The sequence below is a fragment of the Leuciscus leuciscus genome (genome assembly GCF_965113295.1).
Source record: "Leuciscus leuciscus genome assembly, chromosome: 10".
NCBI lineage: Eukaryota > Metazoa > Chordata > Actinopteri > Cypriniformes > Leuciscidae > Leuciscus > Leuciscus leuciscus.
The window spans coordinates 15875983-15895306 of NC_138734.1; the positions used below are offsets into that span (position 1 = coordinate 15875983).

The 19324-nt window shown below is 38.2% G+C and overlaps 1 protein-coding gene and 1 long non-coding RNA gene across 4 annotated transcripts in view; one reads left to right on the forward strand and one right to left on the reverse strand.

Moving 5' to 3' along the window:
* gse1b (Gse1 coiled-coil protein b) overlaps nucleotides 1-19324 on the forward strand; it is a 245807-nt gene that overhangs the window by 123670 nt on the left and 102813 nt on the right. The window lies entirely within an intron of this gene.
* LOC309508657 lies at nucleotides 13378-16029 on the reverse strand. Its single transcript, XR_014209647.1, has 2 exons — nucleotides 15235-16029; nucleotides 13378-14204 (listed from the first exon to the last, which is right to left on the reverse strand). It is a non-coding gene; the product is annotated as an uncharacterized lncRNA (long non-coding RNA).

The following is a 19324-nucleotide window of genomic DNA, read 5'->3' on the forward strand; positions in this document are numbered from 1 at the left end:
CCTCCAGAGTGAGCTCCCCCATGGGACAAAAAGTTACAAATTGTATCATATCAGCCAATTTTTTTTTGTTTTTTATAAATAAATGAATGGTCCTAAAATAGGTGTATTGATTTAAGCAAAATATTTTTTTCTTACATGGGCCTAAATTTTGCCCCCAACATGTTTTTGATGGTTTTGTGAGATTCACTCAGACATACTTCTCAGTATGCAGTAGGCAGTGTCCTTCTTGTCTTTAAATGACAGAAAGCCTGCAGTTTAACAACAACTGCTTTCTCTGTCTGTTCTGTAATTACACATCTCTTCGGAGTGTGAGTGTGTGACCCTCACAGTGTCTCTGCCATCAGACGCACCATATGATACAGTGCAGTCGCTGCCCCTGAGACCGCCCTGCTAATTAGCTGACACTCCTCGCCCAAAACCATCGCCCACCCGCTGCTCTCAGTACCGCTCTTGAGTGCTCACCCTTCGCCTCAAACACTCATGCTCTGCCTATTTACTCTCACTGAAAACAAGTCTATGATTCCTTGATTGCTTCCAAGCTTCCTGACTATAATTTTAAGCAGTTGTCAGCAGGATTATTATGGATTGTCGTTCAGAAACCCCACAAAGAGTTCAGATTACCAAGAAGAGCCCAGTGAAGTGTATGCTTTTAATGCATTGTAACTGGTTCTGGAGACCTACAGCACTGCGTGTTGGCCACGTTCAAACAGCAGCAGAATATGGTTGTCAGTCCTGTATTTGAAAGCTCATGGCTGTGTTTATGCATATAACCAAACTAACACTCATAAATCAGAATCGTATTTTCAGCTAAACCCAGCTGTGTGAATGGAACCGTACAGGGCAACTAATTATCCCCTGCCCTCAAGAGGCGCTCTAGATGCTGTAAGCTGCGGTCTTTAGTGTCCTTGTTAGCATTCGCTTCCCATGCTGCTTGATGCTGCTTTGAATCCTGCTCTGAACTATGTGTGTTGGACCGGTTACATTGGTGCCATATCCCGGATGGGAGAGACGTTTAGGGAGGTGAGTGTAACGGAAGCAAGCTAGGAAGAGCACCCCTGTTCTCAAGAGGTGTACTAGCAGCAGATGCTATAAGCTAAAATCTTTGGCGTACTTGTTAGTGAACCCACTTTCCATAGATTCACACCTATTAAGAAAATGTGGGTCAATCTCAAACACAGACAGTGTGGCCATAGCCACAGTGTGTCACCCTTATTTAACACACCTGGTTCAGATCCTCAGCTTATTATAATAGAAAGCTGCATGAACTGAACTGAGTCCTTGTCCACACAGAGACACGTTTAGCTGTATAGGTAAAACATTTGTATCGTATCTGCATTTCGTCTAGATGGATCTGGCGTTTTGGGAGCCTGAAACCGTCATTTTTTTAAACCGTTTTCGTGTGTACGGCCAATCCGTATATTTTGTGAAACGATGATGTCATCACCCCACGTGTCAGCCCTAGTTAGACACCGCTACGTCACGTAACAGCAACTGCGGACTACATGCTTGTGTCCGTGCTGCAGAAGCTACTGAATCTCTTTTATTTATTTATTTATTATTTATTTGAATGTATTTTTATTTTATTTCTTTGTTTTACTTCTTTATTTATTTATATTTTATTTATTATGCTATGATGCTTGTCTGTTTTCTGATTAAGACATTTCATATTTTGTACCAGGCCATTTATGGTTGTTTATATTGTTCAATAAAGTTCTTGGTAAAAAAAACAAACAAAAAAATTTTTAGAATGAGAAAAAAAAAAAGATTGGATAGGGAAAGCTCTGGCTTCGTGTGGATGTGGCCTGAGTGTGTCAGATGAGACAGATGCGTTAAGCTCAACTCATCAAATCAGTCAATATTCAATCAAAAAAACATCCAAGCCTTTTCAGTGTATGGAGTACTTGCTGTGTTTTGCTCTGCTAATATTATACTCCGGTTACACGGTACACTGGAGTACAGTGTTGTGTCAAAATGTTTCTCCATTTATCCTCTCATTCAAAGGTCTCTGCTTATGTCTTATGGACTGTGAAAATAAATGTATTCTACTTTCCTCTCCAATCTCCTCTACTAAGATAACTGCAGGGAGAGCCGTTCAGCCCTCTGCCCTGTTAATTAGCCCTGTAATTACAATGTGATCAGTGCTGCACAGCTCGAGTGTGTAAGGGTGTGCTGCTTAAGTCTCACCAGCAGTCTAGTTAATGTTCTCCTGTTGTGAGTACTGCATCGAAACGGAACTGTTAAGTGAAGTTAAAAGGAATATTTCACACAAAAAATTTGAATTATCATTATCATATATACTCTGACAGTGTTTCCTACATGACTGAATCTGACACCACACCAAAAACAATTGTGTTAGCTGAGTTGTGATTGAACTCCAAATTGAAGGTGATGAGAGACATGTTTCAAAATAATTAAATAAAAAATATATACAGTATATTTGATTTTCCACCGTTTGTTCTGCCACCATGTTGCATTCATTTCATTCATAGAGCTTACACTCGTTCGTGTATCATATTGTATAAGGTTTAAAACATTTAAAAACAAAGTTCTGGCATGAAACTCTAGATGGCGCAGGCTAATAGGTCCTTTAACTCACCTGTTTATAATCACATCATTATCTATAGTGATAACAGCTGATTGGTTCCTGCCGTATCAGTAGCCAATGAGCTCGCTGCTCAACCTTCATTACCTTCGCAGTGCAGCGCGCTTTCAGAAACCCTCCACCTTCCCCAGCTCCAACTGTATAGATCTGCTACAGGTAATTCATGTACGCTATATTGTACAGCAGCAGCATGTCTTACTTGCTCACAGTAGACTTGTAGTCAAGACCACCTAAACCGAGACCAAGACACTACCAAGACCAGAGGGTATCGAGACCAAGACAAGACCAAGACCAAGACCAAGTCGAGACCAAGACCGAGACCAAGTCGAGACCGGAGGGGAAAAAAAACAGACTAGTGTTGAAGCTAAGCAATAACTTGTATGAATTCAAGAACAGCAGCATACTAGGGTTCAGCCGCAGTTTACATTCAATACATATTAGACGGTATTACTTCAACTACACAGGCAGAACAATACAGAGACAGACCATGTCATGTGTGTGACTGTGAGCTCACTTTAATGTTTTTGCAGACTGGGTGAGTTCAACTATGTGTAGCAATTGCATGACGGCTGTTACTGCTCTATTAGAGGATTGAGACTCCCTTAACTTTTGTGTACTGTTGAGGACTGACATGACTGGTACTGACTGGTTCATCTGACAAAACATCAAACACCAACACCATCTTGCTCCTCCAACAACTGTCTAAAGAATGAGAAATATGTAACCAATTGAAATTATACTTAATGTGTAGATGAAACTGTAACATCAAATTAAAGATACACAATTATAAACTTGGATTAGGCCTAATGTTTAGTCAACACAACGGAGATATGCAGATGATATTTAAAAGACCATTTATTTAGTCTAACACCATCTTAAATACAATACAATACTGTAATCAAACAACACACACACACACACACACACACACACACACACACACACACACACACACACACACACACACACACACACACACACACACACAGATATCAAAGTCACAAATTCATCTAAGCAAATGCCTGCCTATCTCTGCCGATTTCGGAGTCTCCAAATGAATCGATTCTGCAACTTTTAAATACATAATTCAATTTTTAAAAACGAAATTATAGGCTTAAGTGCTGGATCCGAAAGTTGGTCGTTTTGTCGCTATGGTTACACACACACACCTGTTGGCGGTGCGCTCAAAGTCATCTGTCAGTTGTGTAGTTACCCAAACTCTCCTGAATGAAGTTAAAACCCATCATGTCACTGATATGTGTTTTTTAAATCAAGTGATCAAAGTGCTCATTGCCGCTGCGAAGTGTTTTCTGGTGTGGCTCGCGCACACGCCGAACTTTCACTCGGACGCGCGCTTCAATCCGTTCCGTTGCGGATAATAATGTTGCATTATCGAACGTTGTGTCGTCGTGGATATTGTAGTATTGTATTGCTAAATTCCCCGACCACTATGTCGGTCTGAGACAGCGAGACCTAGACAAGACCGAGAGGTCCGAGACCAAGACAAGACCAAGACCAAAGTTCGTCAAGGCCGTGACAAGACCGAGACCACGTAAAAGTGGTCTCGAGACCGGTCTCGAGACCAAGACCGGTCTCGAGACATACATCACTAGCTCACAGCAGTGTGTCATGTATGTATTGGCTGTAGCAAGACCCATACTTGCTCTGCCGCAGCAGCATAAATAACCTACAGCAGCAGCAGCGTAGCAGATCTATTCCGCCAAGACCAAACATATAACATTGTCATACCCATTACCATGCCAATCACTCTGAGAATTGTCATGACAGAAATAGACATATCACATAGTAGAAAATATATGATGTAGTATTTAAATTGATATTACTCCTGGCATGCTTTGATTTCTGAGAGACTATTGATTTGAGAGACTATTGTGGCTATTGATTTGCAAACATCATGCTCATTTTATTCAAAGAGTTTACATTAATTCATTTCATGCACTCATTATTGTGTAGTGATTTTAGAGTTTTATATAGCTATAATATCTTACAATCCCCTGGCTCACCTATTATCCAGCAAACATGAGAAGTTTCTTTTTCATACTCGGTAGAATTCGCTATTTGTTTTAAAGCCATTTTCCGTCCCTTTCCAAATAAGGTATTCAGCTTCGGGCACATCCATAATATATTTTGATGGTTATCTGGTTAATCTGATCAAAGGTGAGCAAAACCCGTACATCACAGGGCAAATCACAGTCTAAAAGCTGCGTTTTCTGTCACAACTCAATTTGGACAAAATGTGCATATAGCCGCGCTTTCTCTTTTTCTCTCTATTTGTTTGTCTTTCTTGAATCTTTCTCCATATTTTTTTTCTCTATCTCTTTGTCCAGCCTCTTTGCCCAGTCCACTGCTTCCATTGGGAAGTGTGATTTGTCAGGGCAGCAGCCTTGTGTTTGAAACCAATTAAGCCTTTACAAACGAGTATTAATCATCAGGGCCAAGGCCGATCAAAGGCAGGCCTCCCACATCCGGAGGTATAGATTTCCATTCGCCGGAGGGAGAGAGGCCAGTGTGTGTCTCTCAATGGGCAGATCACCTCCTGTTCCAGCAGCAGATAATTTGTTTTCAATGGGTCTGGATCAATGGGCTTGACTGTTCTAGGAACAGAGGGGACACTGCGCTGGTAATGGATGGAGTAAATTGAAGTATTTGTTGTGAAAAGCCAAACAGGTGACGTCAGACAGCCCAAGCAAACCGACCCCATCTGACTACTGTTCGAGGGTATCGTTCCATTAAATTGACTGATGCTGTGATGCGTGTCCTATTGGCTTGATTTTAAAAGGTCAAGTCTTGCTGTATTAAAGCGTTCTATTTTTCGCCTTGTAAATGAGAGACTGTACTGTGATCACCATACACATCACCAGTACAACACAGCAATCTCTCTACATCTGTAGCCATGACAACACCACCAGCAAATGACAGTGAGCCTCTCTCCTCTCCCCTCTCCCTATCTGTCTATTTGCCTCATCATCTGAGTTAAAGGCTCTGTTAAAGTTGGGATGGGCAGCCGTCACCTCTAATTTGCCGATTAATCTATAACAAGCAGGCACACTGATCCCCGAGGAGCTACAATCTACACACTGCTCCTCTGACTTACATCTGTCCTGCTGCTACGCTGTAACCCTTTACACCTAATGCCGCTGCACCTGACAGCTTTCATCTATCTTACCTTTTGAAATTATTTAATAAATGTCATCTCTGTTCCAAACTCTGTGATCAGTAATCTTAGATGGTGGACTGAGCATATATATATATATATATATATATATATATATATATATATATATATATATATATATATATATATATATATATATATATATAACGTTACAACATAATAAAAAAATAGAAAGGACATTTCATTAAAATGAAAAAAAAGAAACTTTTTTTTTAGTGGAATCATTTTCGCATCAGCGCCGATCCATTCCTTCATTTGTGTCCTTCAGTCAGGCTGTTGACCGGAACAAATGCGACTGGCAGTGCTCAATGACCCCGCTCACTTGAAGCTAATGGAGCCTCGTTGACGCTGCTTTAAAGCTACGAGCGTGCCTCCCAGAGAGAGAGAGAGAGAGAGAGAGAGAGAGAGAGAGAGAGAGAGAGAGAGAGAGAGGGAGAGAGGGAGGGAGGGAGGGAGGGAGGGAGAGAGGGAGGGAGGGAGGGAGGGAGATTGGTGTCTCTTTCCTCGTACATGGATACTGGAGTCGAAGTTGGTCCAAGGAGGTATCAGACAGGCATTCCACAGAGCCGTTTTCCTAGATTGTTTGTGGGAAGCCGGTCCGCCAGCAGAAGATGCTGTCGCCCAGTCACAGCAAGAACAGCAAATTCACCTTTCAGTTGGAAGGTGACTTCTCTGTTGGACACTTTACTCCCTCTTTTAATTTTTTTTTCTGTTCATTTTCTTCAAAAGAGAAATGCTTTCTTGATGAGTCTGAACCCACTGTGTCTGTTTTTTTTTTCTCACACCACATTTGCCATACAACAGAATAACAATCAGTAATGCGTGCTGTAGAGCGATACAAATAGTAGTTCTTTGAAGTGGTTTATCATAAATACACCACGGCTATAGACCAATTAGCATTATGAACCAGAACTATCGGTTTTATAAATATATACAGTAGTTTAATACTATGTTTATTCACTAAAAGGCTGTATTCGTTAACATTACTTAGCATGTATTATTTAACATGAAAAATTTTTTACAATACTTTTTGCAACAGTACTTCAGTAATTCTTGTAATTCCAGTGAAAACAAAAATCTTAATGCTACACTAAAATGATTTAAGAGGGTTTACTGATTATGGTGTGGACAACTTAATTGACTACTGTAGCTCAAAGCCCAGACCTGATCGGCACTGACATAACTGGAATATAAATGTACCCTTCCCAAACTGTTGCAACTAAGTTAAAAACACAAAATGTCAGATGGAGATTGAAACCTGAAAAATTTATTGAAAATTGTCTTCACAGATATTACTTGTAGTCCACATGTTGTCCACTTGTAGTCCTTAAGCACAAAGAAGCACAAAGAAGCTATTACTATAAAGACTTCTCTTCTGTTAGATCACACGAGTATCACTCAGCAGACACCAGCATCACAATCAACTTGTTACACGAAGATGAAGTGCGTGTGAGGAAATGGGCTCTCCATCATTTGTCATGTGTCAAAGAGTGAGTGCTTGCTTTGTTTGGCTCCTATCTCTTCCAGATGGATTACCTTCATCACCGCATGTCATGAGCAGTGAGGGAAATTTATTGAGCACGTGACATTAAGCAGCCAACAGGGATGACATCACCACCGAGCAGGAAATCGATGTAGCTTTCACTGGTCTCCTTAATTGTTATGCAGTTTGAGACTCAAAGAGGCAGACCATGAGCAGGGCACAATTCTCATGTGATTTTGCCAAGTAAGACATGCTCCTGGAGAAACGTTTATTTTGAACATAGTCCCGGTTGTTCCAGGAACATTTGCTTCCTCAACGTCACCTCCCACATTACACAATAACTCTTTTTGTTAATTAATAGTGTAACTTTTGTCTTTACTTTGCAGAACCTGAATAGCCTAAAGATATGAACAGAAACAATAAGATGTTTGATTTAAAAATTGGAGTAGTCCATGACATGAGCTGGATGTATAGTAAAATATATTTATATATAGCACCTGCAGACAGATTCAATTCACTTCACAATGCGTCTACATTACGATCTAGAGTGATCTATTATCAGAGGTGACTGAGTCCAAGTAATGTTTTTCAGAAATGTACAAATCATGCAGTTATGAGTAAAATGAATGAAAAAGTGGTGATCATAATAATTGCAATATATAGAAAATGTAGTTAAGTCGAGTCACCTTCATTTAAATAGCGCTTTTAACAATATGGATTGTTTCAAAGCAGCTTTACAGTGATAATAACAAATTAAAGTAACAGAGATGTTTTGGGTTTACAGCAGCTCTAGAATAAAGTTATTGTCCAGCTAAAGTTAGTTTTGATTGATTCACTTACGTTGCAAAGATCATTAGTTATTAACTTAGGGGCCGCTGACACGACACCGTTCTAACAGAAAACCCTTAACGCGCTCCGGTCCGCTCATTCGCACAACAACAGTGCCTGGGGCTCAAGAACGCAAGACTTGAAATATGTTGCAAGGTTCAAGCTTTGAAAAAAAAAAGAAAGAAAAAACATATATATATAAGCAAATGCTGACGGCGTGCACATGCGTATTACGTGTTTAGTCTACAGGTATGTGCGTTTGAATATATATGTGCGCAGGCGTGTAGTCTTTCTTTACAAATTGACCTAAAACAAATTACTTGTCTGGCCTTAAAACTTTATAATACAGAATTATTTATCGCTTCCGAGTAGCCATGTCAACCGGAACTATTTTGACCACGTTTTATCTATACAGAGGTAAAGGGAAGGAGAAGGGGGCCTTCACAGGGGAGAGACTAGTTGACACTTAAGGACTGCGTTGTCATCGTGTCCAGGCGCAGATCCTTCATCAGATCTGGATACGGCCTGGATACGGTGGACTACTGTAAACCTCGGGATAAACAGAGAGACTAATATTAGCGTAGACGCCATTCTTCTTATGATAAAACGAGTACATCAGGATTTATGGGGAGTGTTCCCTGTTCCGGCTGACCTAATCTATGCAACCTAACATTGAATTATAGAAGTTTATAATGTGTTATCTGTATACTAGGTCAAAGAGATGTGTTTTTAGTCTAGATTTGAACTGACAGAGTGTGTCTGCTTCCCGGACAATGTTAGGAAGACTGTTCCAGAGTTTTGGTGCTAAATAGGAAAAGGATCTACCGCCGGCAGTCGATTTTGATATTCTAACCATATTGAAACCATTTAGTGCTTTGTAAGTGATCAGCAATATTTAAAAATGTATACGATGTTTAATAGGGAGCCAATGCAGTGTTGACAGAACCGGGCTAATATGGTCATACTTCCTGGTTCTGGTAAGAACTCTAGCTGCTGCATTTTGGACCAGCTGTAGTTTATTTATTAAGCGTGCAGGGCAAACACCCATAAGAGCATTACAATAATCTAGCCTTGATGTCATGAACGCATGAACTAATTGTTAGATGGAAGAATGTGGTTTTACAGATACTAGAAACGTGACCTTCAAATGAAAGATTGGTATCTCCATGTTCCTAACCGATGACGATGACTTGACAGAGCAGCAATCAAGTGTTAGACAGTATTCTAGGTTATTACGTAAGGACGTTTTTTGTCCAATAATTAGAATCTCTGTTTTTTCAGGGTTAAGTAGTAGGAAATTACTAGATATCAAGTTTTTTATATCAGCTATGCATTCTGTTAATTTTGTGAATTGGTAAGTTTCGTCAGGGCGTGAAGAAATATAGAGCTGCGTATCATCAGCATAACAGTGAAAACTAATGCCATGCTTCTTAATGATATCTCCCAAGGGTAGCATGTACAGAGTGAACAGTAATGGTCCTAGTACTGAGCCTTGTGGTACTCCATCCTGAACTTGTGATCGATAAGACATCTCTTCATTTACTGCTACAAACTGATGACGTATGATTACGTTAAGCCATAAGTATGATTTAAACATGCTAATGCAATTCCATTAATGCCAACATAATTTCCGAGTCTATTTAAAAGAATGTTGTGGTCAATAGTATCAAATGCAGCACTAATATCGAGTAACACTAATAGAGAGATACAACCACGATCGGATGATAAGAGCAAATCATTTGTGACTCAGTGGGTGTTTTACTGAGTGGGGAGAATATATTTGTTATGGTAATCGGAACGGAAGAGCAGTGTTTTGTCCGCGACTACAGCGTCTCACGGTCACCCAGTTGCTCTGCTGCACGGGCTCTACAGCCGGAATCGAACAATGTACAGAGTTCACTAAGCTAGTCGCATCCAAAGCAGTATCTAAAGCCCTTGCATTCTTACTATCCTCTATTAAAGTTTGGATGCGTGTCTCTAGTTCTGATATCTTCTCTGTCAGCCTGACTATCTCCCTGCATTTATCACATGAAAAGCCCTCTGTCCTGACAGAGAAGGCTATGCTATACATGTGACACGAAGTGCAAGTGACAATAACAAGAGAAGACATTACTCACCGTGTTTGTTGACTGATCCTACTTACCACAGTGCCACTATAATTAAATGTAGAAAATGTAGCTTTTTGACTCAGAGTTTGCGTCATCTGAAGTCCTCACAGGAGTTGGAGTAATTTCTTCACAGATATCGCAGGGATGCACTGATATGGATATTTTGGCCAATGTGATAATTGATAATTCTTTGTATTTGGATGATCATACATCTCAATATAAATTTTTCTGAGCCTGATTACAAAAACAAAAGGCAAACAATACAGTGGACAATTGTTTTCATTTTAAAACGGCAGAAAACAAGGACACAGCTAGATCTTTCTTTTCCATAAATCTGGAAACTGAAACTGCTAAAACTGCTCGTTCTCTGGCAAATGGAAGCGTAATTGTCTTTCATCCTGCTGCTCTCTTCAAACATCACTGAAAAATCAGACTCGCTCTCAAACACATCCTTGGGTGTGGTTCTAATGAAACAGTGTGTTGATTGTGTCTGAACTACAGAAAGTGGAGTTGGTATATTTGTTTCAGCCCTGTAGTTTTGGCAGTGAATTCAGATAGCTTTTGAGTGTAGAAATATCATAGGAAAGCTACCCTATTTCTATGACATCACAGTCACACATTTGAAACCAAAAGCTGATTGGTCAAATTCTGGAAAGCTAAAATGAAAGCTCCTCCCACTTGAATGCCTTCTTTGTTGGTCAGAAAAAGCTGCAGTCTCTTTTAGTTGGCATCTAGTTAAGGTTATTGGTGTACTGGCTAAGACTGGGTTGTCTGTATATTTGCATTCTTTGCAAGGCAAACAAATATTTGTTTGCAAATAATTAAGCTCAAACCACTTAACAGTCAGACGCCATTCAGCCTATCTGAAGATTTTGTTTTTTATTTCTGTATTACATTCCCAACACAGCCAAACATTACACCTTCCTGTCTGTTATGATAATGTACTGTTCTCACACTCATCGAGCAAAGAGGAAAAGAAGATATGAATGAACACACCCCACTGAAATTATCCACGTGATCTTACAGTCAGCATCTGAACACACAGTGTGCATTAAACAAGCATCCGTGTTCATGTTGAATAAAGCGCTCTCTCTCTCTGCCTTCCCAGCATGCTTAATTAATCCAATTGAGCAGCTTAGTGTCTCATCAATAGCCATTGTTTAAAGATGGCTAGGTTATCCAGGCAAATCCCATCCGCTGAAGCCTGCTTCATTACCCGATAATACTCACGAAAGAGAAGGGAACTGCACTCATGCAGATTAAGGGAGAAGAGTTTCTCATATAAGCCTGCTGCTCAAATCTCTCCAATCAGACAAGAGCGCCGGTTCATGGCTGCATTTATTGGATTGGAATGGATTTGATTGGGTGGCTTATAGTTTTAACACGCTGGAAAAAGACCGTCATGCTTTCTCTGGCTTTGCATGTGCTGAGCTGGAGTGTGCATGTTTAGTGTGTTAATCTCTCTCTGATCTGGGTGAAACTGAACTTCATGCTAACAGAGAAACAAGAGGCTTAGAATAAAGAGAGAAAGTGTGATTGGAGCATTTCTGGAGTCCAGAAACATTGAATGTGTGTCCCATGTTAAGTGATATGTTGTCCATAACATACAACCGTGGCCAAAAGTTTTTCGCAAAGTTTGCTGCTTCAGTATTTGTAGATTTTTCCCTCCCCATGTTTCCATGGTATACTGGAAAACAATATGATTTTCATAAGCTTTAAAGACTTTTAATTGGCAAAAACATTCAATAAATGCATAGAGTCAACATTTACAGTGTTGTTGACCCTCCTTTTTCATAATCTCTGTAATTCATGCATGCTGGATATCAGCTTCTGGGCCAAATCCGGACTGATGGCGATCCATTCATGCCTAATTAGTATTTGGAGTTGATCACAATTTTTGTGGGCTTCTGCTTGACCACTTGCCTTTTGAGGATTGACCATAGGTTCTTTATGGGATTAAGATATAGGGAGTTGCCTGACCACAGATCCAAAATTTCAATGTAATCTCAGAGCCACTTCATTATGACTCTTGCCTTGTGACATGGTGTAGCGTTGACACGGAAGTAGCGTTCACCTTTTCTTTCCACCAGTCTTCTGCTGTCCAATCCTTGTACTTCCTTCAGAATTTCATTCTGTCCTTGATGATTTTCTTACAGAGAAGTGTGGCATTTGCTGCCCTTCTTGACACCAGGCTATTGTCCAAAAGGCTTTGCCTCACTGTGCATGCGGATGAACTTACATCCACCTGCTGCCAATACTGAGCAAGCTCTGCCCTGGTTGTGGCAATTCTGTATTCCTTAGGAGGAGACGGTCCTGGCGCTTACTGGTCAATCTGGGATGTCTTGAAGCCTTTTTCACTGCAGTTGAACCTCTCTTATATAAGTTCTTGAAGATCGGGTAAATGGTTCTGTCAAGTGCAATATTCTTTGCAGCAATTTCCTTGCATGTGAGGCCATTTTGATGCAAAGCAATGGTGGCTGCATGCTTTCCTTTGGCGGTAACCATTGCTAACACAAGGAACACAATGATTGGAAGCGCTTCTTCCCTCCTTTTATAGCAATATGTCTGCTCTTATAATCCAATCAGAATGATAGAGTGATTTCACCTGACTGGTACTTTCAAATGTGCTGATGATATGATAAGTAAAATTATGTTAACTGGTCATTTTGTGCCAGGGCCAAAAAATTTAAATTTGGTGTTTTGCGACAAAAGTTGTTGTTTTTTCGCCTATGAAGCTTTTTGCAATTATTTAAAATGCATATGATTACTCATTTCATGATTACTATGCACAATAATCTAGAAACAATGTGAATTAACAAAACAATAACTAAAGCAGCAAATTTAGCAAAACACAGAATTTGTCACTGCCAATACTTTTGGCAGCATTATGAATTATGCTTCATTATTATACAGCATTATGATGCAAATATTTGTTTTAAGTATGTAAGGTGCATGTTCTGTTCTGAACCTGTATCTTTTTCTTGTTTTCTGGTTCAAACATGTAAACATCCTTATAAAAGTAATTTAGCCCCAAGATATTAATATTAATATTATATTATATATTAACATTACAGCAATGTTCTGTATTGATTTTTTCACTTTTTTTTACACTTTGTTTTACTTGTACCAGCACTTTTTTTTATTTTATTTATTTTATTTATTTTTATATTCTTACAGTGTACTTTCAGAGAATGCATACGTCTTGCAAAATCAACAAATTGTGATTCTGTAGGTACATTTATCTTGTTTTAAAAGCCACTTTTTTATGGCAAATTGTTTATAAGGAGACTGAATTAAAAACAAAACCATACTTCATTAAATATTCAGACGCTAAACATTAATGAGATGTTATGTTATTAACCTCATAAATATGCAAATAAGAACATTAGGCCAGAATGAACCATGTTAAACATGGGTTAAACATGACCCAGGGTTAACAACTTCAAATGCAATGAGCCCAATATTTTTACAAGAAAACAAGACATCTATCTATCTATCTATCTATCTATCTATCTATCTATCTATCTATCTATCTATCTATCTATCTATCTATCTATCTATCTATCTATCTATCTATCTATCTATCTATCTATCTATCTATCTATCTATCTATCTGATGCATTACAGTTTTTAAAAGTGGCGATGGGTAGCTCCTTCTATGTGGTGGTGCTGCTGGACTGAGAGTGAAAGACCCACAGCAGTGCCAGGGCTGAGACTGGCATCACCACAGCAGGGGGAGGTCTGGAGCCCTGCTCCATCTGCTGCTGCCCAGGCGGTGTGCCCAGAATAGTGCCCTTCATACACACACTCATCCAGAGCTTCTCCCATGTTATGAGCCCATTTTTCTGCCCTGTCTCTTCCTAAAATGGCGTCTTTCTATCTCTCTGAGTTTAGTCTGTAGTCTCATTTCTGTTCTGTTCATGTCTGTTAATTTATATTGCACATTATTATTCTGAAATTACAATTATAAAACAAATTGTTCCCACTCTTACAGTTTTTCTCAGTCGCTTTGGTGCATTTCTCAAATCACTATTTACATTTGTACAACAGTTAATGCAGTTCTCAAAACAATTAGTACAAACTGCAAAACCTAGTTGAAAACCTGCAAAAGCGTGTAACTTGCTCAAAATGGATATCTCATTCCTCAAAAGCAAGTATTCATGTCAATGAAAGTGTCAGTGTCATCAAGATGAAAAGTCCTGACACCATTGTTTATGAACAAGATAGTCAAATGGCTTTGTCATGTTTTCATTATGACAGTTTACTCTGTCAATGTTTTCCAATGCAAAAAAGTCAGATCTTGGTGACACCTGGAAATGCTCAAGACAGCACTATATACTATTTGCACAGCCATTTGAAAAATACAGTAAAGTTACACATTACTGTATTTAGTGAATATGTATGTTTCACATTTTTACTGTATATGCTCTTTGCTATTCAAATTTTTTCACAGCATTGTACAAAAGAAAAAATACACCCTTATTTACAACAAACATAAACTCCCTTTGGGTAGCTGTGCACAACTGTAAACAATATTGCAGTACATATTGGAACTGAACATTGGTTGCAACTAATGCTTCACACACCCCTTCTCATCAGTGAAAGCTGAGATTGACCTGAGAGAAATTGTTCAATTTAGGAGACATCTTCAAAAAAAAAAAAAAAAAGAAAAAAGGTAAAATTAGCTTGACAGATTTTGACAACTAGTTCAACATTTTTGTATGTAATGACTCAAGCAATGAAATGAGGACTATTAGTTTTATATGGAATGACTATTCAGCATTCACAAGTATAGTTCATTTTGACTGATGACATAAGCATATGATAATGTTATAAAACAGCAGAGAGTTGTATGAAAGCAATTGATGCATGTCCAAAAGTATTTGCAATTTGTTGGAAGGAATGAGAAACTGCTACTATGATGTGCACAGATGACTAAATGTTGTGGAGGTTGAACTAACTGTTGTGCAAATGTAAATATTGATGTGAGAAATGCACCAAAGCGACTGAGAAAAACTGTAAAATCGGATGGGATGAGCTTTATTTGAAGCCTTTTTAAAATAGGCGATATGAATACACCTGCTGCACATGAGCTTATTTCTGTATTAGTGCACATACTGTAAACTGCCTACAGGTGGACTAGTGAAGTATATGATTTGGCTGAGAAAATGTTTATTGTGACTTTTAACAGAGGAACATCCTGACCTGAGATATCGATGTTTCTGTAAACACCTGTATTACTAAAATGTTATTGTCACAATGACACAAAGATGGCTGCCATGGTTAAAGCATAATAATAATCATCATCATCATCTTAATAAAGGATTCCGTCAGTTCTGTTGCTGCTGGTTACATTTTACAGTTTTTCTCAATCACTTTATCTCAATTCTTCGATGAGAATTTTTAATTCTTTTTTTTTTTACATCAGATTTGAATATCTTATTGATTTAAGCAAATTGCATGTGTTGGCACGTGTGCAAAAGAATCAATCAAATTTGGAAGCATATAGTGGGCTATATGGTGTTTGCCCAGCACAATCACTACCATTTTTGAACATGGAGAAATGTCTAAATCTCTAAACAGCAACTGCAGTTTATTTTTGTAAAAATGTGTTACATGTAAACTGACAATTCTCAGCTGCTTGTCGTGGAAGAGTAATAGGAAGATATGTGTGGTGTTAGGGGAAGACATAATAGAATATGTAAAAATGAAAAAACAACTCTGAATTTTCAGTTGACATATAACACATTTCTACAAAAATAAATTTGTTGTATAATTAAAAATTTTCTGTCCCATTTTAGGTGTCTTTAAATACTATTGATACAATGCACTTATTGTGTACATACATTTTTTTTTTTAAATACCTGCATGCAATTACAGTTGTAATTCATTCTAAAATTACACTGTTGACATTCGCTTACCACTTATACCCTTAAACCTACCCATACGACTAAACCTTATCCGTATCCCGCTTCAATAGCAGCACAAGTGTTTTGCAAGACAATATGAACACAATAATTTTTTTTTTATTTTTTTTTATGTAAGGACATAGTAGTTAAGGACACCTAATATAAAGTGTGACCAAATGTCCAGTACAGTGTTGTACTGTATCTAAAAAGCTCAGTGACAGAGAATAACATTCAGCTAGACAAAACTGACATTCTTGAAAGTGTAGAAAACAAACAGTGTAAACTAAAAAGTAGAAAACACGTGGAATTTGTACAACAAATATTTGGTGAAAAAAAAACATCTACATTTTGACCAGTGTAGCTCACATGATGACAAAAACACTTTTTATTTGTGTGATATTGGCCACAATTACTGACACCATCATTTTGAAGCATGAATTAAATGTTTTGGGTGAGTAACTACATTTTGCAGACATGCAATAGAGTTATGATGTTCAAGAAACCAGTTGTGACAAATGAGTTTACAGGTTAGAGAATGTTTAGATGGTTTCGAAAAAATGTGTCAAAGCGATTGAGAAAAACTGTAAAAAGCAAACACTTCATAAAAAGAGTATGTATCTTTCATCAGAACAAATGTTGTACATCCAGGTCAAGAGGACAAACAAAATATATCACTTTATTTATTTATTTTATATGGAATGTGCAGTTTTTTGTTACTGAAACTTGGAATTTTTTGTGTGTTTTTGAAGCTGTCATTCACACTAGCCTTTGACCCTGCAAATGTGTGTGTACTGCGAAACAATAAGAGACTAGATTGCTGGACTGTTCTGGGGTCTGGACATTTCAGATTAGTCTTAACACACAGTTTAAAGGCTCTAGGTTATGTGACTGTGGTGCGTTTGAGATCAACAGAAGTTCTTCTCTTCTGTGTTGGGAGTAAAACACACACGTGGATGAGCAGATCTGACTGCAAGAGAACAGAGTGTGTTTGACAGCTCATTACTCGCCTGAAAGCCACATAGATCATGGTGTGTTTACCCGTCTCATTGCTTTGTCACTGCGTGCAGATCGGCCAGTGAGAGGAGAGAGAGAGCGAGAGAAAGAGTATGAGCCTGGGGCAGATCTGTCAGGCAGCATGATGTATGCGTGTGTGTGTTATGGATGAATATCAATGCTACATTAAAACCCACTGAAGTGTGTTTCTATGTAAGGCGCGCAGTGATTTAATTATTAAAGTAAATATATTTACATGCCTGTAAATTTACATGCAGTGTGACGTGTGTACGGCTAACACACACCGAGTATACAACACTTTTTTTTCAGGCTATTTCATCATGACATGTATATGGGGGAAAAAAAGTAGAAAACAATTGAATGGAGGGACTAGAAGTTATGGAAGCTTGTTTCCACCACAGAATAAAACATTTTAAAAGATAATTGCGACTTTGCGTTCGCTCGCAAAACCTTTGCGTTACCCCGAGAAACTTGCGTTCGCTCGCAAAATGTTTTGAGCTCTTTGGCAAGTGAACATGATTTCTCAGAATTGTGAGATATAAAGTCAGAATTGCGTGATATAAACTCACAATTGTGTGTTATTTTTCTCGCAGTTCTGACTTTATAACATGCAATTGTGACTTTATATCATGCAATTCTGTGGAAAAAAGTCAGAATTGTGAGATAAAAAGTTGCAATTACCTTTTTTTATTGTTTATTCTGTGGCTGAAACAAGCTTCCATAGGAAATTACAGAGCCTAAAGGGACATGGTGAAGAAAAAAAAATATGAGATGGATAAAATCAATAAGTCAATGCTTTTGCATTCGCTCGCAAATGTTTCCCCCAAGAAACTTTGTGTCCACTTGCAAAGGGCTCCAAACATTTTGCGAGCGAACGCAAGTTTCTCGGGATAACGCAAAGGTTTTGTGAGCGAACGCAAAGTTTCCCAGGGGGGCGCAAAACATTTGGGAGAGAAAGCAAAAGCATTGACTTGTTATTTTTCCTCCCATCTGATTTTTTTTTTTTTGCCACCATGTCCCTTAAGGGGCTCCGTAGAAAGTAGTATTCGTCAGGAGAGGTGGCACAGAAAAACAAAAAAAAGAGACAGACCTAAAATATTATAAAATGTTTTAAATTCAGCTAAGAGTGCTAAATAAAAAAATTAAAAATGTGTGTCTGTCCGCTGAATGTGACACTCCGATTCTCCTCCGTTGCCATATGGGAAAGTGAACATTTAAGACAATGACAACAATAAAACTTCAGTTACATTTACACCTTTCCAACAATGAAATTGACTGACTTCTGTCAGCAAACAAGCTATAGAGTTTAGTTTTTTAACATTAATTAATTCCTTTAGTTAATGTAAAAAAAAAAATATATATAAATAGTAAGTACTTCTAAATGATTTATTAATCTATAGTTCATGTTCATTTCAAAATGAACTATGAACTGTGAGCTGGTTTGGCATGAACAAACAGTGAACAATTGAATTTTTATTAACAAACTTTAACAAAGGTTAATAAATGCTGTAAAAAAAAAAAAAAATCTTTATGGGAAGTTTAATTAACTAATGTTAACAAATGAGACCTATATAAGTGTTGCCATAATTTTTAATGGTGGGCTTTCAATTCTGAAAACATATTTATTTATATGGTTACTAACTACTTCCTCTCTTCTCTTTTTCTTCCATATGTGTCCTGCTCTACCATGTCATGTCATGTGATCTGCTCTGCAGGTAAGTGTCTGTGTTTTTTTCCACCCATAATCATATTTACTGAAAGACTATGGATGACTGTGTTTTTGTTGGCACCTAAAGTCCTGATTGTTAACGTGATGCTGTAGAATAAGGATTTTAATGTGAATAATAAGATACATATTAAGAGTTTTATTCTATATATCAATCACAAATATGGCAAATAATAGCAGCTGTGCAAATGCTCTGCTGATATGCTTTGGATCTGCTGGGCTTGAGTTTGCATGAGTGTAGAGCGGGCGGTTTCATACTGTGGTTTCATACAGGAAACACTTGTTTGATTTGATCATTTTGTTATTGTTAAGTTTTGGTTTAAAGGATTGTGTCTCAAGGTTAGTCTGGTGTCAGATGAGGGTCAAAGAGCAGAAACGAATTGATTATTTGCAGAGCCGATCCTGACCTCCCTGGGGTCCTAAGCAAAATTCTACCTGACCCATGAGCCATGTAAACC